The sequence below is a fragment of the Bombus affinis genome, unplaced genomic scaffold, assembly GCF_024516045.1.
Source record: "Bombus affinis isolate iyBomAffi1 unplaced genomic scaffold, iyBomAffi1.2 ctg00000075.1, whole genome shotgun sequence".
In the NCBI taxonomy this organism is placed as follows: Eukaryota; Metazoa; Arthropoda; class Insecta; order Hymenoptera; family Apidae; genus Bombus; species Bombus affinis.
The window spans coordinates 633,507-640,474 of record NW_026108825.1 but is presented as its reverse complement, the minus strand read 5'-3'; the positions used below and the strand labels follow the sequence as shown (position 1 = coordinate 640,474).

The 6,968-nt window shown below is 36.2% G+C and overlaps 2 protein-coding genes and 1 long non-coding RNA gene across 4 annotated transcripts in view; 2 read left to right on the top strand and 1 right to left on the bottom strand.

The window, feature by feature from the left end:
• Positions 1-6,968, top strand: part of LOC126927110 (uncharacterized) — a 332,444-nt gene that overhangs the window by 50,561 nt on the left and 274,915 nt on the right. The gene's annotated exons all lie outside the window — the stretch shown is intronic.
• LOC126927117 (6-phosphofructo-2-kinase/fructose-2,6-bisphosphatase-like) overlaps positions 1-6,968 on the top strand; it is a 179,804-nt gene that overhangs the window by 147,969 nt on the left and 24,867 nt on the right. The gene's annotated exons all lie outside the window — the stretch shown is intronic.
• On the bottom strand, positions 2,798-6,531 carry LOC126927140 (uncharacterized). Its single transcript, XR_007715209.1, has 2 exons — positions 5,240-6,531; positions 2,798-4,321 (listed from the first exon to the last, which is right to left on the bottom strand). It is a non-coding gene; the product is annotated as an uncharacterized LOC126927140 (long non-coding RNA).

Below are 6,968 nucleotides of genomic sequence, written 5' to 3'. Positions count from 1 at the left end.
TGTATGGCGAGATAGCAATTTTGTAAGTAAACTTAGCGAGGAGCAATTTTGAGGTATTATCGCTGTACGAATGAGTAACTTTAAAACTAGCACGCAAATCACGTCGAGCGAAAAATTTGCATGGTTAATTCGAAAGTTATTCGACAAATTACGGACAGCCAGCAAATGCTAAAGTGTGTCGTTTCGTAGATGTCAGTAACAAAAAGCTGGCAAAAATTTCGCTTGTTTTTCCTGGATCAAGCGTGTATCAGATGGCGTTCAAAGCTTACTTTTCATGGAAGGCATGTGGGATATTCAGATTCGTGTTTTATCGTTGGTATTTTACTCTTGCGGTAGAGAAAGGTGCGATTGTTCTTATCCAGGAGGGATAATGGAGCGCGCTGATTCTGGGTTTCATCGATCAGAATCTCCCGCATTGGGAATAATGTATGTAACGGCCACCAGATGGAGGCAGTGTTAGCTAACGGAAGCTATCTTCAACTCTCTCGTCGAATACTCAACTGAAAAGTTTGGCTTGCTTTTACGATGAAATTGCAGCATAGATGGCACTTATTTACGTGATATAACCAAAGGAAATGGATATTAAAAGAACGTCTACTTTTTCATGGTTCCAAAAGGAAATTTTTATTAAGCCATCGTAAAATACCATTTCTATGCATGTAAAGTATCACTTAATTAAATTCGAAAAAATATGTGGGATAAAATCACTTTGGAATATATCATGGTCTCCCGGTGTTCCTAAAGACACATAAATTGAAAAAAAATGGCGGACATTATATCCATTGGAATACTATAAAAAGACATAAAACGTATTGTCAATATTTCTCGAAGTTTTACCAGGGGATTCAATAACCATACCGTGAACCGTAGTAAAGGTCTTATTTATGAGTTTAATACCTATCGTTAATCCAGCCTAGCAATTGCTGCTAAATTAGAAAAAAAAAATATTAGGGATATACTTCTAAAAGAATGCCTGTGGAAGCGCCATGCAAAGAAATTTGACATTTTCAATTGGAATTCGATGAGAGGAAAATGTTACCGTAATAACACCTGTTCTTTCATGAGATTTGTTGTTTTGAAATGCATACTTTCGTCGAATTACGACTAGAACGGCGCAGACACAGAATTTCTTTTAGAATACCATTCCCGACTCTATGAGAGGACATCAGTTACCATATATCGGGAATAACGGTGATTGCGCGCAAAGTGCGACAATGTTGTGATATCGTAAATTTCTGGTCAGTTGAACTATCTATTACGAATTAACCAATGGCAATAAAAGAAACAAAATATCAAGAATTTCTCTAAAAAATCCGAAACTACATGAAGATTGCTAAAAACCAAATACCTCGAAAAATTCTGTGAGTGAATTGCACAATGTCTGTCCCATTTCGACCAGAATACTACGAATCGACGTTTGCGATTTAACGGATAGTGGTTGGCATAAGGTAACGGAATCGTTTGGTATTCCAACGACGCTCTGGTCAACTTAAATGCTCTTGATTGCATCGATTGTAGCGTGAAAATGGCATCATCGAACCCGATAGGTCGTATCGTGTACATACCATGTCACTTTGATTCCGAAATTGAGCGCGGAATTGTTTCCTTCGTAACTATGCATAACTCTTAACGCGCGGAGCAAATAGTATCATTTTAATTTGTATAGAGACATTGTAATGCAGTTACAAAGTCTCCTTGTATAATTAAACTTACCAGTAACATTATAAGTTATTATTGTTATAAGTTATTAGTATGCAAAAATGAGTATGTAAAGAAAACGCAATAAACAAAAGTATAATATAAAATATTCAGAATATAGTACTCGTTATAATGTTCAGTGAGCGAAATCTTTAATTAAACTGTAATTAAACTTGATGTCTTTAATTATATCAAAAATATAAATATGCATAAACATTCGTAGCTCATAATAGAATTAGCTTCAATTAACATAATTAAAAATATACCGAGATTTTGGTTTCTTTGATACACTTCCCAGTTTTACTTCGTTTCAATTAACTCCTATGTTTTTAGTTTCTCTTTTGTACACGCGACCTCTATGAAACACAACAAGGCGTCTTTTCATAGCGTTAGAGAAAAATGGCATAATACTATTATCGAGACATTTTAACTTCGATAATAACATAGGTTTCAATCATTGCACGCATCAGGATTGCTTTAATTCCTCTTCAATAATTTCCAACAGATAGGCTACGTACAAACTACTGTCGCGTCGAGTGCGATAAAACCACAGCCGTCATACCGAAAGTTATGGATTTGAACCAGCGGCGAAGTTCTACTAACTCGACATCGTGTAAATTAATCGCGGGAAACTTCGAGCGGCTGCACTGAAAAGTTACCATACAGAATTTAAAATAAACGTTGATTCATTTTTCCCTCGTTCCTTGTTAGCTTCCTTTATTCTTTTTCTTTTTTTTTTTTCCTTACTAGAGTACATACACTACCATTCACAAGTATCTGGACGCTTTTGGTTAACTAGAATTTTACAGAAATGTACGCAATAATAAATTAAAAATCGGAAACAGCACTAACTATGTTTCTTGTAGAATCAATAAATAATTATACATTTAAATGATCTCTTTAGATCCTCGATCCTTAACGTTTCATACAATTATACTTCCTCAAACATTTATTTCTATTGGGAAAACTTCAAACCTTTCATTTCATGGGCGTATAGTATAATGAATTGTACAGTGTAAACGAGATATCGATAATTAGAAATTTTTCAAATATTTAAAAAATTTAAACGGAGGGGAAAATTAAGCTTGGATATACCCAGTTTGCTCTTGAATTTAATTTATATTGCAAATTGGAAAATCTGAAGATACGTAATTACAAAATAGTAGCAGATATGCAATTAATAATTCCATTAATCATTATATATAATTATTAATAATTTATATTAATTATTCCATATTGGTTTCTAAATGTCAATGTAATTGTATCGTAATATTCTATTATACGCAGTTATGGCAATTATAAAGAATAAAAAGCTTGCAGGTTCATTTAAATAACTCTTTGATTAAAATACATTTTATATCTATATACTAGTCTATATACTTAGTCTATATACCTAGTCTATATACTTATAAAGTCTATATACTTTAGAACTGCTGAGCACATAAAATAAAGTATCAAATGTTTTCTTTTTTTATAAACACTGAAACACGTTCAGATATCTCATAATGTTAGTGGTATTTAGTATATTCGATTATTAGAAGCTTTCTTTGAGATAGACACGAAATCCATTAAGATTTTGCGTCGACGGGTCTTATTCCTCTTCCCTCGGGACATTCATCGACCAATGTATTTTCCTTTCATGCTGTATTTTCCTTTTGCGTTGGCACGGAGACCAGACTGTACCGTGTATACCTTTATAGCGATTTCAACGAAACGCCAAACCCGCTTAGGGTATCCCTATTTGCTTCCTACTTAACCAAACCAGACAGGATGGCATAACGATTGGTAGATAAGCGGCAAATCTGGACCACCCACTATCCTTTTGTAGCTGAAGCATGTGGGTTATGAAGATGACAGTGATTGCGGGGCGCCCATTTTATTCGTTTGGATGGAACAGGGTCAATCATAACTTGGTGACAGAAGGAAGGGTGGTAAAATTTCGGATAACCTGAAGAAGATGCTGTTCCAAAAATACCACAAAATTATCTCTCTCTCTCTCTACCTCTCCCTTTCTGTTTGCTTGTTTAGTAGAGACGATATAATTGGAAAAGAAAATGAATGGAACACAAAAAAGGAAAAATAGATAGCAAACAGGAAATGACGAAACACGAATCTGTGAACATACGTATCACTGTCAATTGATCTAGTTAATCCGACGACAAAAACATCAACGTTTTAAACCGAGATAAAAAGGATAAAATAAATATCTATCAAACGAGTTGAATATATAAAAACCACGAAGCTTCTGTTTATATTTCGTTTGGAATTGAAGGGTTGAAAGTTGAATTTAAATACACTGAAATTTATCAGGACTTTAACGAAACGATTGTGAACACGATACAAAGGACAAATCGCAAGTATCAGTGAGGAAAAGGAACCATCGAGCAAATCGAGAATTAATAGGATTAATTGTTACAACGGCGAGTCAATATCTCTGCTTACCTCGAAGCTTGTTGAACGAAGATCTTCTCCTTTCAATGGATCCTGTTCCTGGCTCTATAATTTTATTAAAAGTCCGTCTTTTTATCGTAATCGATCAAACGGACCTCCAGTAGCAGCTGTATACCGACAGGATCCATTTCTGCGTGGTAGATGATTCGACACTTGCAGAATTATATTCACGCTGGAAAATTGATCGACACTCCCGATAGACCGAAATTACATTGGTATATGCGGCGCAATTTTTACAGTAATTTAGAAGCGAAGCATATTAGAGTAATTCGTCGATTAATCGCGAGCAAAGGCTACGAAATTTCCAACGAAAGCATAAATTAACCAAATATATAAATTAACGCAATTTCCTATCTCACCATCGATCCACAATACGAGTCGTGTACGAACGAATTGCGATCGCGACCAACGAAACTCGAAGATTAAGAGATTAGCGGAATTTTATTTTTTCGTGTTACTCGTTTCGACGTGGCAGACTTGAAATCCTCGTTACATATTAATGAATCGTTCACGAACGTCCCAAGATCGCGACCAACGAAATTCGAAAACTAAAAAATTAGCAAAGTTTTATGTTTTTGGCACATTTGCCAATTATTTCTACGCGAGAAACTAAAAACCTTCGTCACATGTTAACGAATCTACGAACGTTTCGCGACTAACGAAACTCAGAGCCGGAATTTTGTTTCCTTCCTTCGTTTTGTCGTCGTCGTCGTCGTTCGGTCGTCAATCGTTTTGACAGGAGAAACTTGAAATCCTTGCCACGTGTTATTGAATCTACAAACGTTTTGCCATCCACAACTATCGAAACTCAAATATCAAAAAATTTGCGTATTTCTTTTTTCTTCGTGCAGTACGATTAGCAATTATTTCAGCACAAAATGCTTGAAATCTTCGTCGCGCGTTCGTACACAATTCACGGTATAACAGTGTACAACTGGCGATCGTAACTATCGAATCTTGCAGACTGAAGAATTAGCGTGCTTTTCTTTCTTCTGAACACGGTTACCAATCGTTTCGGCACGAGGAACTTGAAATTCTACAACTGTATGCGTCACGGTTCGATGTGTATCTGTTGGTTGTTGTCACTTACCATAGGAATTCTAATTGAATTCCAAGTGGATTCGCAAACGCAACAAGGAACGCGGCGCTGCGTAGTCGTAATCTGGTCGATTCTAGAAATTCCTGGCGTGGCTAATCCGCCGGAGTGACCATCGGTGACGATGCTGAAAGAAAAATACGGTGGAGGATGCAAAATAAATAACGCCTCTGTTTGGCTACTGTTGCGTCGTATTGATTTAATCCAGAACGACCAAATGCAACAGATGCATTCCTACGGGAAATCATTGCCACTTATGAACGCGAGCTCTCTTCAGCGATTCCAAATTGGCGCGGAATATTTATCCTCGCGCGGTTTATGTGTACTCCTAATTCATTGTATCATTTGCACGAATGTTGCATCCATGATAATGTAATTAAACCGATTGTATAATTAGATATTTCAGTTATGATTTATCCACAATTCAACGTGACTGTCTATCGTGAATTTCTAATTAACTCCGATTAAATTACATCATTCAGTATACAAGGAAATTCATCGTACGGAATCTGCTTACCGAATTTGTTGATTTGACAAAAATACAATTGGAATATTGGGTGTTTGATTGTAGTATATGGTAGAAAAAGGTCGAACAGAGAAATAGATTAACGTGAACATTCTTCCTAGATCGAATAGGTGTGTTTTTGATTACGATTTGAAAAAAAAACGGGTGGTTCGAGGAGGCGCGCCCTTCAGCCAATGTCAGGCGTCGAAAGAGGAGAAAGAGTAGACAAAACGATGCATCGTGTTTTGCGACTGCGTCGAGGGAGCGTGGATCCTCGACGAATCCCAGTTCCGCTTCAGTTTACGGCGCGCTGTCGATTTCGACGAATTGATATCTCGGAGTGAATCCATCGGTGGATTTTCTCCTTGTAACAATAAATGATTACGACCTACTCTAAACACCCTATTTGAAAAAGTTACCTGTAGTAATAATTACCTGTAATAATAATAAAAAGTATTAGACGTACGATAGCAATCACGATAATAGATAGAAACGTTAGAAAAGTAATACGTAGATTAACAAGCTTTGACATTTCATATTTTATGTTTCGGCTAAGTGATTTCCTTCTAATCTCCACCATTTTATCACAGTGGTAAATAAAGAAACAAATTCGAATTTTTTCATGGAAATCTGAATTTCTTTACGGCCGGCTGATTTTCATTTTAATTTCTTATATTCTGGTTCCATAGATTCTTGTTTGAATGCCAAAGAAGAGTATCTCGTCGACTTGAAGGTCTAAGGAACGTGAAACGACGAAGCACCGGGTTGCGACAACGTAACGAGTGAATAGCACATAAGTGTGCATTGTAGGATTGCCAGAACTGAACGCGTGTGAAACGCGGCGAATTTAAGCGGAGCGGATCTACGAAGGCCAAAGTCCTACAGTGGTGGAAAGAGGAAGGCAGAGTAAAAGGTATTATTTACGAAATCTCTGACGAATCGAGTTACCGATAAACAGGACACATCGAGTTAAGTCCGTTCGACTTTATTTTACAAGATGACCAAACACGAAAGCGTTCGTAAAATTCTAATATCATTAGAAATAATTGCAAGCACATTTTCAGCTTACAGAGGAGTTACTTTAATAATTTTTAACGGAAAATCGGTCCGAAATAAAAACTACGAGATAATTCTCGACGATAGATTTTTAGATAGACTTTTAGATTTGACGATAATTAATATATAGAATAAAAAGTAGTGCGGAATATTGAAAATAAT